Source organism: Phasianus colchicus, chromosome 9 (assembly GCF_987193195.1).
Source record: "Phasianus colchicus chromosome 9, bPhaCol1.hap1.1, whole genome shotgun sequence".
Lineage (NCBI taxonomy): Eukaryota > Metazoa > Chordata > Aves > Galliformes > Phasianidae > Phasianus > Phasianus colchicus.
Genome location: NC_143444.1, coordinates 19,997,541 through 20,014,756, shown reverse-complemented (window position 1 = coordinate 20,014,756; position 17,216 = coordinate 19,997,541). Strand labels below are relative to the sequence as shown.

General features: G+C 37.2%; 1 long non-coding RNA gene across 2 annotated transcripts; it reads right to left on the bottom strand.

Moving 5' to 3' along the window:
- Positions 1-9,382: 9,382 nt before the first annotated feature.
- On the bottom strand, positions 9,383-16,606 carry LOC149916858 (uncharacterized). 2 transcript variants are annotated; one of them, XR_016469283.1, is made up of 5 exons: positions 16,540-16,606; positions 14,818-14,891; positions 11,610-11,767; positions 10,245-10,323; positions 9,383-9,508 (listed from the first exon to the last, which is right to left on the bottom strand). It is a non-coding gene; the product is annotated as an uncharacterized LOC149916858 (long non-coding RNA). The 2 variants fall into 2 exon arrangements; XR_016469282.1 differs by having other exon boundaries at positions 16,509-16,596.
- Positions 16,607-17,216: the final 610 nt, after the last annotated feature.

Genomic DNA, 17,216 nt, shown 5'->3' with positions numbered 1-17,216 from the left:
TCCAGAAAGAGATTCCTCCCCAGCAGCAGTCAGCCCTTAAATGAGGCCTAAGAGAGGTACAACAAAGCTCCGCCCCTTCCAGTCACACAGATGAATTGCCTTCACCTGTGCTCCCAGGGCTGACCAGGTCTTTTCCCCAGGTGCTCAATCAGTGTTTCAGCCGTGACTCAACAGTTACCATACAACTATCACTCATTTTAACTGAGAAAATTAAAATAAACTTGGTTTATGAGTTTGTGTATGAGAGGACATCTACTTAACAACTCCCAGTAAAATGTGTTTTGGGATGAAAATAGAATGATTATACTTTTCCCCAGTGGAACTATAGTGCTTTTACAGATATTGTGAAAACAGAAAGCAACCATTTGCATGTTAATAGAAGGATTATGATTTAATAGAAGAATATAGCACACTTGAAATAGTTAGAGACAAACAAAATGGCATAACTCATTCTTAAAATATAAGTACTTTTTTCACTTCCCAGAAGCTGTTCCCATTCTCAGCATATGCCCCTCCACTCAGATAATGTCTTTATGCTGCTAAAAATTAAACATAAAGTGTACTATATCCTTTTAGCTCCTTGGCATTCTGAACCAGGTGAAACAGAATAATTTTTCATATTCATAAATCAAATCAACTTTTAAAAAACATTTACATCCATAGTCCTTTCTAGCAGACCTTCTGAGTAATAACTATTATATCCGCATTAACAAGTGTGTGGCCAGCAGGTTGAGGGAGGTTCTCCTCCCCCTCTACACTGCACTGGTGAGGCCACATCTGGAGTACAGTGTCCAGTTCTGGGTTCATCAGTTCAAGAAAGACAGGGAACTGCTGGAGAGAGTCCAGCAGAGTGCCACAAAGATGACAAAGGACCTGTAGCATTTCCCTTACGGGAAAAGACTGAAAGCTGGGGCTGTTCAGCATGGAGAACACTAAGAAAGGATCTGATCAATGTTTACAAATATCTAAAGGGCAGGTGTCAAGTGGATTGGGCCAACCTCTTTTCAGCACTGCCTAATGACAGAGTAAGGGGTAATAAACACAAACTGTCGTATACAAACAAGAGAAAAACCATCTTGGAGAGTGATAGAACACTGGAGCAGGCTGCCCAGAGGCACTGTGGAATCTCCTTCTCTGGAGATATTCAAAATCTACCTGGATACTTTCCTGTGTAACCCTACTGCAAGGAACCTGGTTTAGCTGGGGGGTTGGGCTAGATGACCTCCAGACGTCCCTTCTAACTCTTCTGATCCTGTGACTAAATCCCTGAACAATGTCTGATCTAAGTTCCTATTCAACCATATGCCTCATAAAGCTCTCCACATCGAGGATAACACATTATTTTGTTGCTTAAAGCTGAATGGGAGTTTAATTTTCTACTCCCTGTGTCCTCACACCTTGCACAGTTTCATTCATTTATCTCTGGAAGGGCATACTACATATATATATACATATGTATATAAATACCAGACACCTCATATTTGCACTCCAGGCTTTTAACTGAATCCAGTGCAAGTTGGAGCATTCTGCATCTAATAGTATGAGAAACCTAAAGCAGAACTTCCAAAGCCTAGTTTAGGAAATCCACCCACTTCTAAATTACTTTTACCTACCACATTTTTGATCAGGGACAATAGATATTTTCAAAGACCTCAGCTGAGACAGATCCAAGGTTTTCCTTTGCATGATAACACAAAGACAACTAGATCCTGATCTCATTTAGTCCCTTGAAGATGATCTTTTCAGTCTTTAACTACTTCTAGTATCAGCTACAAGTTATTATGAAATAGCATGTTCATGTTTTCTAATACTAAATTTGCTGTCTTAACTGCTTTCAATTCTATTACGCTAAATAATGCAAAAACTTTCCCTTTAAATCCCCTCAAAGCGATTGGCTAGATACAAAAATAAACATGTTGTATTTCCAGCTGTAACAGCTCCCATATTGCAAGAAAACAAAGATGGGGCAATAGGGCCTTGAAAGAGCTAGAATTTAAATAGATGAAACACTGCTAAATTACTAGTCACTGTAAGTTTACTTAGCCTCTACTCCCCAGTCAGAGGAAAAGTAATTTCAGGATCCCAAAAATGTGATTTTATATCCTCATCCCTTCAGCCAGTGTATCCCAGCCCCACTCCCCCCCAGCCTATGCACTCAACAATAACCCCTTGCCAACCATATACGCTGTGGCATTTTATGGATGGCACTTAATGATTTATGTGAATGGAGCTGGTCACTTGCGGCTAGACGGCCTTTTCTTTTTTCTCCAAATATCCGTATCAGAACAAGCTTCCATTTTCTCTACGAGTTTTCTCAGTTGTACCTGCTGCAAAAGGGGAAACGGGTAACCTAGCTTGAACAATGTGGGTCTGAATTTTTCAAAGTATTGACTGCTTGTATCTGTGATTGGAGTCACTAAGAGTTACAAACAGGTTTGTGTTTGGTCCACAGTAGGTAAGTACCTGGGACTGTAATTTCTCTGCTGAGGACTCTCAGTAGCACAGAAATTTTAGTCTCACATACAGTCAGAGCAATAGGCACTCCATCAAAAATCCTATTACTTTGACATAGGCTCCCTATGGGAGTTCATGATGAGCCATTTTAAAGACTTAACCTGTTGGAAAGTATCAAACAGATCGAGTACTTGAAACACTTCTCTCTCTCTTGCCTTTCCTAAGTGTCCAAATCAGATTTGTTTTTCATGATATGTATATTAGTCTTTCTGCACTCAGGAGTCCATAGTTGTCTCATACTCTCCACAGCATAGAGATCCAGTGCAATTTGGACTGTGCACAATTGGCATTATTCTTTCAAAGAATAAGATACTTTACAGCCATTTTTTTCTAAAACAATTGTTTAACTAAATATGACCTTGGTACTTAAGACAACTTTTGTTTTTCTTAATGCCATTTCAAAAACTTATGGAATGGGCAAGTAACATATTTTCACACTGTAATAAATAGTAAGCATCCCTATTTTATTTTAAAAGAATGGGGGATTTTAGAATAAAGGCTGGAGAACCCCTGATACCTATCATGAAAATCACCCCTGCTGGAAAACAAAGCACACAGTTACCTATTATTCAATGATGGCAGGACAAAAAGGGCAAAAATTACAATACCTGTGAAAAAGGAATAGTCATTGTTTCAGATTTCAGCTTCCAACTCCCAGTTATGGTACTTCTATTTTTTTTAGTATATGTTTTGCCATATGCTTCTTACGTTATGAATGAGTCTATTCTGGGGTTGCAGAGGCTGGGTTACAATATGACTAGATACAGGGCAATACAGCAGGAGTGATTTACAGCATGTCATTTGTGTGAAAGAAATTGGCACCTAACCTGTAGCACCACTGTTTGTATCTGGCTGAAGGAGATAACACTGTTTGTGAAGTACATCACATTTGTTATCTTGTTATAACATGGATTTCACTGGAAATGACTTGATCTTGTAACATTTGTGAGTAGATGGAAGAAACTTGGCATGGGTGCTTTCAAAGAAGTGAAATGGAAGCCCTTTTGCTAAGATCTCCAATTTAATTTCTAACATACTTATAATTTCATCTGGTAACACAATTCTGACATCATTTACAAATATATTTCTTCAAGAGATCCACAGCATTTTAGTTTTTAATTTGTCCATGATTATAAATCCAGATTATGATCCATGATCAAAATGCTGAGTGCTGAAATCACTCATACGATTTCAATTGCAATTATTACTCAATTGCATATAAGTAATTACACATGAGTGGGAGGAATGGCTGCAAGCATTTCCTTTAATCCTGAAACTTTTCTCTTCAGAGACTCTGACAGCTTTTGGCTTCTAACTGTTCATGGAGAATGTCTATTCTGCCTCTCCTGTTTTTCCTTGACATTTTTGCTCTTGTTGTTGTTCTTATTGAGGAAACTGGCTTCAGGATACATTTAAGAACATTAACATTGGAACCTGAACAAGTTGGTGGAATCTGTTAAAATGTAAATTTGCTTATGTAAATCTTTTCCCCAATTTTAATTTAATGCCAATAAAGGGCAAAAAAAAAAAAAAAAAAAAAAAAAAAAAAAAGCCACAGAAATGCCAAATTTAATACCGGTAAAGGAAAATTAACTGAAACCATCTGGCAAGACTTAATGTATTTAGATTTTCTCCCTGTTTGGTTTGTAGGCTTTTTTGGAAGGTTGAATTAATCAGTCAAAGTTCAGAGATTCCTATCCAATGAAAATGGGAATAGAAAAAGAAAAGGAAAAAAGTGAGGAAGTGAGGGAAGGCCTGAAAATGCCCAAAGGCACCTCAGCAGAAAGTAACTCATACATACAAATCATACGTTTCACTATGAGTTGAAAATGCCAGCTGTAGAGTCCAGCTTGCCTGTTTTTTTTTTTGTTGTTTGTTTGTTTGTTTGTTTGTTTAACCTCTTCTACATAAATAGAGGTTTCAAGCTAGCAAATTAATAAAACACTTGTGTTCCTTCTGAACACTTTTTCTAAAGCACTTTTTTATTCTGAGGGTGACTGAGCATGGGAATGGGTTGCTCAGAGAGGTTATGGAGTCTCTTTGTTGTAGATCTCCAAAAACTGCCTGTATGTGATCCTGGGTGTCCCTGCTTGAGCAAGGGGGGGCAGACAGAACCAGAGACTCCTTCCAAGCTCAGCAATTCTGGGATTCTGAGATCATTCTGATCTCATTTCCCCGCCTTTCAGGTAGTCCCGGTTATACCTTCTTGTGCCTGGCCCATACAGCAGCACTTGGCATGTGGCACTTAGCATTTCTACCTCTGCTTCTACTGTACTGTGGGATGGATGATCACATACTGTCTTGGTGCTTTCACTCTTTCCCATTTTCTTTTCAGCCTTCTGAACATCCATTCTGTGTTGCTTTAGCAGTTAGCAGAGTTGCTTTTCCATCTTTGTTAAAATGTTTGCATGCACTAAATGTGAGCTATGAGTTTATCTAGAAAAGTTAGTTCAGAGATCATCATTTTGGATTACCAGCACTGGGGAGTAGGTGTCCAGCAGATGTGTACAAGCTGCATATTACAAAACTTGCAAAAGAAATCTTACTTTTATAACTACAAGGAAATCAGATTTTTAGTGGATAGGTACAAACACATCAGCTGAACATTTGCATGTACCATGACTAGTCAGGCACGTTATTTAAATTTGCTGCTACAAACAGAATATTTGCAAAATAAGTAGGCACATAGAATTCTGGGCATATCATACATAATTTAAAAACACTGGCCAAAGGTTTCTTCCCTGATGAATTTTTCCTAAGAAGCAACTATCTTAAAGCTTTTTTTAGAAATGCCTGCAAGAGCTACCATTAAAAATCAAACCAAAACAAAATGGATTTTTCTTCTAAATGCATTTTTTTTTCCTTTCACTTTAGAACAGGCACAGCAAGTGTACTTCTTTTCTTGCTGTCTTTACTGCAAAGCTTTCCCAAGATGCTGTACCTAGTCAGACTCCATTAAAATCATCAGCAAAAAGAAATGTCTTCAGCCTAGATTTAAAACCACTGCCCAATCCAATACTTCAGATCTTGGTCAGGAATTTGTTCCAAAGTCACCATCCATAATGACTGAGAGGTCAGAGGCTACTTTACTACTCACAACCATAAATGGAACAGCAAATGTACTTGAGTTCATTTGCTGCCAATTTTAAGGCCAAGAGTTGTTTTGCATTAGGGCACAAAAGATTAAAATAACAAAACAAAGGAAACTTGCATAGAGGGTGGGTCCAAGTGGACCTTGAAGGAAGTAATTACTTTGTACTACTGTACTCCCTTCTTCCTCCCTCTGCTCTTTCATTTCTTTATGTGCTTAATTGTAAATTACCTTCCACTCCTCCTATCCTTGTAGCTTTTCCTTGTAGCAGTGAAGTGACATGGGAGAAAACGCTGGTACTAAATTCCTGCTGTAAAAACAGTGCCAATACTTGGTGTCTATAAGCTTTGGAGTACTTTGAGCACTGGAGCTAGTGACATTACAAAGCTTGTTAGCGTAAAATCTTCTTTGTGTTACATCTTTTGCAATACATTTTACAAAACCCTACCCTAGGGAGCCAAGGGGCAGTTGCTTCTTCATTACATTTTAGAAGAGTCACATTATTAGCTTTCCAGTCTATATATTATGAAATTAAGTGGATACCCTTGGGGTTAATTCCTTGTTGTAATTGTAATGAAAAGAAACAATTTCTAACCCTCCATTTAAGATCTATAACTATTAAAATCCACTAGTCTTAGTGACTCCTGGGGCCAGTGAAGTACTTCAATGTATATGAAAAAGAGCACTCCTACAGTGTCCAATATCAGTAATTTATAAAAATAACAGCCTCCAAGTGAGAAAACTAACAAATGAGTTTCCATTGAGCCCCTCCCTGCTGTTTACCATTGCTTGCTGGATTCATCAACTACGTAAAATTATATGCATATAGAAATTATGGATCTTGGTTCCAAGATTATATTTTGCATAGAGTAGAAAAGGTAGAGCGGCAATCATACAACAAAATGATTAAACACAAGAAAAATCACACAATACTACCATAGAGAAACATATAATAAAAAACATAGAGAAGTAACATTTATCTGGAGCTAACTATCCCACCTTTGGCATGCAATTCTCTTTTTTAGTAGCAAAATAAAATACACATCATCAGGTAGTGTTTTCCAACTTAATATTCTTACTAAAATCATTGTTTCTATTAAGCTAAGAAATTGTGTAAGTATATTATTATCTAATACAGAATACATTTCCATTTGGTATGCATACATGCTCAATGGCTATACTAATTTAATAGTAAGAGACTTTCTAGGACTTTGCTAGATTTGCCTCGCGAGAAAAAATCCTCTAAAGATTTCAGGAATGGCCTGTTTTTTTTGATAAAAGTACTTCTTTAGCTGTGGTTGACGTAACTTTATTATCATTTATCTGCCTTTTTTTATTCATCATAGTATAAACTCCCTTAAGAGAAAATAAAAGGCTCTTACAGGATATGAAAGCAAGAAGTAGTTGTTGCTTTTAAAAATATCATTCTGCCAGCTAATAAAAAATGATATAAGTTACTGTGTACAGAGGACGTTAGAATCTATCGCTTATTTTTAAGGGAAAAAAGGAATGAGACAATTTTTATACAACCAATCATTGAAAAAACGTATTTATTCTTGTATGTACTGAAAATTCATGTTAATATCACCTCTTTCTATTGGCAAGCAATGGTGGAGAATGTTCTTATTTCTCCAGTGTTTACAAACCATTTAGAAATCTGATCATTCACAGCTTGTGCACTCTTTAGTCATCGTGCCAGCCAGTGAATCTAGCACTGCCATCTCAGGCTGGTATCATAGTGAGATTTAAATTGCCAGCTTGAAAGGACAAGGACCTGTTACTCTTGCCTGCTTTTAAAGGATTAGGGAAGGTTGTAATAAAATAATTGCAATGAAAATAAAATTGGAAAGCTGATAGGGAAAAACAACTGCTTTCATTTTTATCATTGGCATTATTTAATGTGCTGAATATATAGATCTTTAGCAATTGATAACTATTAGAATTTACATAAAATGAGCAGGTGGCCTTCATCTCACCAGACAGATGTTAGCCTCACATCTAATGAAACTAAACAGAACCACTGTCAATAGAAGGCCTTAAGTTTAACACTCTTCATGATCATTACATCCCTTTTAATAAATCAACAGCTGTTAAAAAAATACATGGCTATCCCTAGGAAGCAGAACATTTTCTAGCATTGATTGTGCAGATGGTAGAAAGGGCTCCACTTCTGAAGGGTGGTTGCTAATTATCCCATATCAAATATGGATAGGATGACTGCTGTGTAAAGGACTGAGCAGAATGTTGATACTAGGAACCTTGACAAGAATTGGAAATCATTAAAAAATTAAACAGGGAGCTTTGACCTATGAACTTCTGATCATTTTTTCCTTACATCTTCATAGAAATGTTTTTAACCAATAAACTAGCTGACTTCAAATATATGTGCAAGCCTTTGCAGTTCCACTTCTGATAATGAGTTGAAGAGCTGCCCAGAACTGAGAGAGGGAAACTTCCTGAACCAAGGGTAGAGTAATACACAGGTACAGTTGGTGTCATGGAAATGGTTGTCCTGCTTTGTAACAAGAAGCATGCCTGTTTTATTCTTGCATCAGAAATCACACACAATTTGGGCATTAATATGCTACTAATAAAACTACATACATGTTGAGAATGGATTTCTGTTACATGTGAGGGAGCAAGCATAGGGTGAACGTTAGCTTGATGATGTAATACCACCAAGATGCCGAGTCTGCAGATTACATCAATTTACTTTGGTAGTTGTAGTGGGGATTACACTGGTACTATGTACTGCATTTAGTCAAGGCAAATTAATGCTAAAAATCAAAAGTAAACATAACACACAGTAGAGATGCTAACACTACATTCCAACTTAAAAGAACTGCAGTCTAATGGCCTTAAAATGTCTTATAATTTTAATTCCATAATCCATACCTCTCTTTTCTTTTCTTGTTTGTATTCTTTACTTCCGCAAACATAAGCACAGATTATCTTACAGGTTGTTTCCAACCTTTTGATTCTATAATTCTATGATTCTATGATAAGCATCACTAAATTTGTGAAAGAATTTATCCACCATATGTGCATTTGCAAGCCTTGAATGGTAAGTACATATATAATTACCAATGTTGTTTATCTAGTACCAAACAGTAAACTGTTAAAAAACTTCAAAGCAATGAGCTATACAAGAGCATTTCAGAAACATTCATATGTCTACCATTAGTTTTTTATGAAACATTGACCAGCAGTAGTAATTTGCTTGTTATAGCAAAAAAAAAAAAAAAGTCAAACAAAAAGACACATTCAGTTTAAATATCTTGTGCTCAATTTTAAAGCTTGCAATCTTAGCTACTGACATAATCTTTTTTGGATCTATCCCTCGCTTCAGGTAGTTGTATTTTGTGGGAGAAAAAAAAGTCACAAGATAGAATCCTTCCTCTCTTACTGTGCCCTGTCAGATCATAAAGAAAAGAAACACTACAGTGTTCTTGGCTTATGATGTAAGCTGGTAACACATAGATAATGAAAAGCTCAGTAGTTCTTGTATTTAAACAAACAAAAGCCCACAAAAATCAAACCAACCAAACAAAAAACAGTAAACAGCAAAAAAAAAACAAAAACAAAAACAAAAACAAAAAAAACCTCAACATTGGTCAAATTGGTAAAAATCAGCAGAAACTATTTTTTCATTTTAGTAAGTGAACAAATCACACATATATCATTTGTTGTTATGTTTTAACTACGAAGCCATGGACAGAAGATGGAAAGTAAGAACAAATATTACTCCAGAATTCAATTTTTTCAACACTCACCTAGGGGAAAGGAATTCTGCTTCCAGTTTGTGTATCCAGTTAACATCCTGGCCACTAGGGGATGTGGATTCCATGTCAAGAATGGACAGAAGCTGAAGCCAGGCTGTTCGTGCTTGTGATAGTTTCAGCACTGCAAAGTGACATAAAATCAGGTATAGCCTCAAGGGCAGACAGGGATTACCTAATGTCTTTGACCCTTTTGAGAAGACAGAGAACAAAACACCTAGTATTGTAGGCCATCTATGTACCCTGAGGAGAGGAGCCTTTGTGGCTCTTCACATATTTTCCTTTGAGATTAATTTGCAACATGCTTAACCCATGAGGATTTATTTAAAACAAACAAACAAACAAAAACAATTAAAAGAAAAAAAAAAGTATCCTGTCTCACTGGGGAAAAGTATCTCAATGGGGAGAAAATGGGTCTTCAGTGTGGACGATGTAACTGAAGAGTTGGCAAGTATTGGCTACCACTACCTCATTCAATTGCATGAGGAATGGCACTCCTTCAAATACTCTGTTTAGATAGTCTGAGCTGCTTTGTTCTCCACATACACTGAAAGCAGATTTATCATTGAGTTAAAGGAAATAACCAAGTACTGTCCCTCCCCTCTTACTCTTGGCATTGCTATAGATGAATAAGAGAATATCGGACACTTGCTGCAGAACCTTGGGCTGCTTCCTTTGCAAAAGATACTTGGAGCATTTTGAAAGAAGCATGTTCTAGTTTCAGCAGAAGACATACCACTATGGAAGTTTCAGTTTAATAGCTGGATAAATGTATGAATCTGGCTGCCTGTTATTGTTTTTATTTTTGAAATGGAACTGTGACAGTTTGCTTTACACTATGTAAGAAGCAACTAACAAACCTGTCTCTGATCAATGGTGTTCATTTTAAATCTGATTGGGATTTCCACTTAGAACAGTTATTGCTTTGAAGGAAATATTCTGCAAAAAACAAACAAACAAAACAAAATGATTTCAGAAATGTTTTGACACGTGACAGTAGTGTTAGATTCTAAATGGTAAAAGGGGTCACATTATTTTTGCCAGAACCTTCACACTCTGCACACACTTCTATCAGTGACACTTAGAAGTAAAATGCAGGATACCTGTTAGATATTTTCTCCTGAACAAAGCCTGGTACTCATATCTTAAGCAAATGTATTCAGTACTCTTTTTTCAGATCAGCAGTGGCTTGAATCGTTCATTAACTCTGGAAGCCTTCTTTAGGCTTGCTGAAAAACTTACTTGTTTAGATATATAATGATTTCCAATTAGATTGCGAATGATCAAAATTTTGAGTTATTATGACTTTACTTACTGGAGATAAACATTTTACTAGCATATGCAGTATTTTGAGTGCTCTGTCAGGAGTTTTCAATAGCATTAAGTGCTAGATTCAGGACTCGGAGTTCTTAACAAAATGGAATTAGAATCAGCCCATCCCCACACTAAAACAGAAGAAAGAAATATTTTCTCTGGATCACTCACTGGGCAACGCATTCCCACTTGCAAGCAAAAAGTTTCTGTAGAAAGCAAATAGTTCATTAAATGGAACAGGAACACAGCATTAGTTTGTGAAAACACAACAGAGTACATAATATAAGCCCACAAACATGACCTATGAGGGCTGTTCTGATTATAAGTGGCCCATGACATCAGAGGCAGATGTTGGAGGGATGGCAGTAGAGGGTGAGCCTTCCCACCAATATTCTGATACATTTTGTTGCTGTGTGACAGATGGCAGACAGCCTGACAAAATGGCGCCTGACATGGAAGTGTTTGTGGAGCAGAAGTATGTCACTGAGTTACTCCCATGTAAAAAATGGCACACATTGACATTCGTAAATGCTTGCTGAATGCTTATGGAGAGCAAACAGTGGATGTGAGCACAGCAAGGCAATAGGTGGTAAAATACTGAAATAGTGGGTCACCTCTACTGGTGCAGATTTTTATGAGCATGACATGCAGGCTCTTGTTCATCACGGGTGAAAATGCATAGCTATTGTGGTTACTGTGCTGAAAAATAGTGTTTTGTAGCTGAGAATTTGCTTTATTTAATAGCATTACTGTACCCTTAGTACCCGTTGTCATTTCAATGGAAATAAATAAGAGAGATTACTTTTGGAGTAACTACATAGAACAACTGACTTTTTGGTTTGGAGTCTGAAGACATTTGTACAGGCTCCTCTTCAGGCTGCAGGAGCAACCATCACTGCACATCTTCTCACCTGCATTGCTGGCTCAGATCTCTCCTGCTTGCTGATCTCTTGTTCTGAAATGTCATCTCTACCCTGAGGCTACCTTGGCCTCAGTACTTCTATGGGTATTGTGAAAGACTTTTGTCTGGACTTCTGGGGTCTCCCCGAAGATGCAGTCTCTTCTGCAGCTGCAAAAAGAAGTTCAGGCACTCATCGAAACATAGAATTGCTCAGGTTAGAAAAGACCTTAAAGATCGTCAAGTCAAACCACAACCTAACCATACTACCCTAACTCCAACAACCCACCGCTAAATCATATCCCATTTATCTAGATGGGTTTTAAACACATTCAGGGATGGTAACTCAACCACCTCCCTGGGGAACCTGTTCCAGTGCTTCACAACCCTTTCTGTAAAAAAGTTTTTCCTGATATCCAAACTAAAGTTTCCCTGGTGCAACTTGATGCCATTTCCCCTCATCCTGTCGCCTGTCACCAGTGAGAAGAGATCAACCCTGCTCTCACTGCAACCACCTTTCAGGTATTTGAAGAGAGCAATAAGGTCTCCACTCAGCCTCCTCTTCCCCAGACTAAACAGCCCCAGTTCCTTCAGTTGCTCCTCACAGGGCATGTTCTTGAAGCCCTTCACATGCCTTGTTGCCCTTTGTTGGATCTGCTCCAGCACCTCAATGTCCTTTCTGCCCAAAACTGAATACAGCAATCGAGGTGGGGCCTCACCAGTGCCGAGGGACAGGAATTAGTTCCCTAGTCCTGATCATCACACATTCTGATATAAGCCAGGATGCCACTGGCTTTCTTGGCCACCTGGGCACACTACTGGCTCACATTCAACTGACTGTCCATCAGTACAACAAGGTCCTTTTCCGTCAGGCAGCTTTCCAGACACTCCTCCCCAAGCCTGTACGGTTGCCTGAGGCTGTTATGACCAAAATGCAGGTTCCAACACTTGGCCCTATTGAAACTCACACAATTTTCCTTGGCCCATCAATCCAGTTTGTCCAGGTCCCCCTGTAGTGCCTTTCTCCCCTCAGGCAGATCAACACTCCCTCCCAATTTGGCATCATCTGCAAACTTACTGAAGGTAATCAGTGATGATCTGTTGGTGCTAGAGAAAGGGAGGTCTCCAGACAGCTCATTTAGATCCTAAAGTGTTCTACAAACTTCTCATTACCTTCCAACATGCTGCCAAGTCTCTGTTTTCATTCTCGTTCTTATGTTTTGAAAGAAACTTAACAGAACACTAGAGTACAGTCTACAGATACATTTCTGTCATCGGGCAAAGGCTCTGAACTCCAGTTTTATATCTTTAGTGCATCTTCTGGCCAAATTGTTGGAGTAGAACATATACTTCTATTTTCACATTAAAAAAAAAGAACATACCAAAAACCCAACACTTAAAATTCAAATGGATATTTGTACTGCCACAAGGCTTCTAAATTGCTTTGTTTGTTATGTCCCTTCTTGCATTTAATTGATACATGAACAAGTTTTCAGCTATCATCTATACTAAGCAAACTACATCAATAAACACTGCAGTTAAGGTTAGCCACATTTTCATTTTAAGTTGATTTATATAGCATTGTGGTAATTTTAGATGTAGCTCCTATAGCTTTACACTCATCTTTCATTTGTATTTATCACTTCATTTTGTGCATGTAGATGCCCTTAAAAAAAGTTCCTTCCTGGTGACTTCTCATGTGGTGGTTATCTTCTTAAGAAAATTAATGCAACTCCAGATCTATCTGTATTCAGAAATACTAGAATAGGGTGACAAGCAATAAAGTATAATGCAATTGGACATGCATAACTTTTTATCATCATATTATTATTTGAACATTAAATTAATAAAACGTGAAAAACAAAATGCACATTTTTCAGATCTTGGTATTTATTTTAATTCCAAATTCTTGTATTATCTATCAGTCCTCAACTGAAATTACAGAAAATACTCATCCTAGGAGCATATAGAGAGTTTCGTTATACACAAATAGTCTTCTCTTGCTTCATATTTTATGAATATATGCTTTAAGAGAGACTTGTAGTTTTTACTGTAAGATCACAGATATCCATAATAAAATATACTGAAAACATACTTTGACTCTTTAGTTCTTAGAAACAGACTGAGGGCTGAATATTGCAGGCTGTGCAATATTAATACCAAGATCTTTGAGAGCAGTAGCACAGCTTTTCCATCACTTTCCCCACATGGATAACAATGAAACATCAGAAACAGTTTGGGACAAACTGATGTTTCACTATACTAAATAAAGTCAGGCCACATTTTCTACAAGTGACAAGGACAAAAGAAGAGTATCTTAAGAGTTGCAACGACTGTGAATCTTTGTTTGTTGGACATGGTTTCATTTTTGTTGTCACATTCCTCTCCATTGATTTTTTGATAGCTCAGAAAAGAATGGAGTCTCCAAATCTGGGCCAGCACATCTGTTGCCCAGATAAGAAAAGGGATAAACAGTCCCATGATAAATGATATCTCAAGGAAGGATACCAGATATCTTGATGAGTACTAAGGAATTCCCATGTGGAGAACAAACACTATCAGAAAAAAGGAAGACATGATAAAATCAAAAATGTTTCAGGGATGTGAGGCAAAGGGGAAGTTGAGGAAACACAACTCAGTGTCTTTGAAACTGTACTGAAAGTTACTCTTTCCATGTTAATTTTTTTTCAACTGGGGATCTGTAGCTTTTATTGAAACCTTTGTTATTTCATTTGGACTCTGAAAATATTCGAGTTAAGATGGATCACAACAGTGTTCTTCCATTGGAATTCCAATATTCTATGGAAGAATGTGAATATTACTTTAAAAGAACTATTAGAAATCCATTTTTCTCAAAAACCCTCTGCCTCACGTTTTTTTTTTTGCCCCCAACATAGATGATGAATAGTGATGAGTATTTAAAAAACAAACAAACAAAACTAACCTAAAACATAATGTTACAAGGAAACCATTTTCAGAACAACAAAAATTCTATCATATGAACAGTTAATTCAGAATTTTATGGCAATCACTTTATTGTCTTCACTGCACATAATTCCCATTTAGAAAAGCTTTAACCCTAGAGTTATACTAGAAGCAGTAGTGCTTACTTTAGTATTTCTCTTCCTTAATCCAAGATAAATCTTTATAATTAGAATTGACTGCTTTTTAAAGGAACAGAAATGGCAAGTGGCCCTATCTTAAATTAAAAGATCTATTACCTTTGGTCGTCTAATTCTTCTCAGCAACGTGTTGTCTCTGGAGGCACTTTTTCATCCTTATGAAAACTAACTTACTGTAGGTGCAGAGGGGAAAACAAATCACTGATGTTATGACTGCATAAGGAAGATATATACAAGTTTACAGCATTTGAAAATAATTGCCAAGTATGTCAGCTATGAATATTTTATTTAAAAAATTCTGTAGCATAGGCTATTCATCAAATAATATGTTGTTATTGAGAGCTACATTCATGCAAATGGGATTTTGTAAAGTAAAAACTGAGGTATGCCACCATTTCTGCTACCATGAGTTGAAGGCCTAAATGCTTAGTGGCACTTTTGCTACACCAGAGCTTTGTACAGCCATACCCCAGGACCTCTTCATGCTACACGGAAATACACAGTCCACAGTAAATGCCTCACTACAACTTAATGGCATGTACCTGCAGTTAGCTGTTTATTCCTCTTACTCCCATGGTTTTCTTTCTTGTGTTCTGCACAGACAGAAACCATTCTTTTTAAATTTACACTTTCCCTTTGTCCCTTTCTGTCCAGCTTTTTATATGTCTGTGGCTTTACAATCTGGACCTTAATGATCCTGTAATTGTGTACGTTCATCACTCTCTCTTTTCCTAGTCAGACAAGCAGCAGATGTCCTAAGGTCCACCAGAGGATTTGGGATTTTCAAACCCATCATACCTTCAAATTAGTGAACACTGGCAGCATGTACTACAATAACAATGCTGGAAGCTATCTGTTGGCTTTGATTACAAAGTCATTTATATAACAGTAACCAACATCACTTGTCTAAGTGTGCACAACATTAAATAGATCATATGCATCTCATATTAAAAAGATCAGTTCAGCTTTCTTTTACCTCAAATAAACAAATAATAATATTAAAAAATAAACAAACAAACAACAACAACAAAAAACCCCACAAAAAACTAACCAAAGGAAACACAGCCCCAGTGGAAGAATAAAATTCTCTCACCATCCCGCTCCCTCCTCCAAATGCTTAGTTTTGCTCATTCTGACAATTATTTTATCTAGGTAACATAATGCATTCTATATTTCAGTACTTTCTGTTCTTCAGATCTTTATGTATTGTCCATTAAAACTACATTCTACAAACACACTAGCATCCACAGGAGGGATTTTAGAAATCATCAACAGGCCAGATAGCTTACGGTTGCTGAACACAAGGTATTTTGACTCTCCTGGCTAATTCCACTTATTTCAGCAGAGCTGAGCCAACAGTAAATCTGAGCCCTCTATCTAAATTTAATCTGTTCATTACCTCTGAAGACTATTGCAAATAAATAGGCAATCACGTAGCTGGAAGGACAGAAAAGAGGGATACAGTTTACAATAGGTAACCTTATATAAGACAATTAGGTTACTGATTCCTTTCCTTCCAAGCAACAGACAATAACAGTCCAAACTAATCACCATTCAAATTTTCATTTCCACATTTAATTGATGCTCTGGAGAGTTTTTTCAGCTTACTCTAAATTGGTTCCTTGGTAACTGACTTCAGTGATAACTGGATCAACCTGCAGGTAAGAGCGGGACTGGAACCTGTAGAGCATGAAGCTCTCTGCTTTACATATTGGTGTAAGCTGCTCAAGCACATGCACAGTATAAGCAACCATTGGGAAGGTGTCAGATGCCTTGGCAATGTACTTTACCTTTAACTGGCAAAACAAGCTCAGTATTTACCGAGTCCTTGGCTTCTTCACTCCTGCTGCATTGAGAACGACACTTGTGAGATCAACATCCTTCCCTGAAGAATGACGTGAAGAACAATTCAGTTTACTAACTCCAGGCTACGAAGGACCTTTCAGATAATGCTTCCAGTGAGGACTGTCTGGGATGTCTCTTTACCTGGAGCAACTCACCTCTTTTCCCCTGTGGACTCCAGTTACCTGCCTGATACTATCTATTCATTACCAAATAAAATTCTATCTATTTAGAAAATTTCAATAGACATCACTACTTAAAAGACTTTCCAAAGATGTAAGATAGCAGAATGTGTCTTTGGGTCAAAGGAGAATCTTATCTCCCTATGGTTTCTAAATCTGTAAGTTTTTCTGAGGAATGGAGTGTTGAAATCTGATTGCTGAGGCTGTGCAACAAGAATGAAAGCTAAAGAGAAAGATTAAAGATGTTTAAAGTTCAGATATATCTTTACTATCTTTCTCAGCACATTGACATAGGGATTAAATACAGTTTCTCAGAAAAGTGAAAAAATCATTTTAATAGAGTCTAGTCAGAATTAGGTAACATAAGGATTGTTATCTGCACACCTACAAAAATATTTTATCATGAAACAGAATAACCCTTGAAGTAGGATATTCACTAATAACACTCCTAAAAGTGCCTGTTTATTTTTTTAT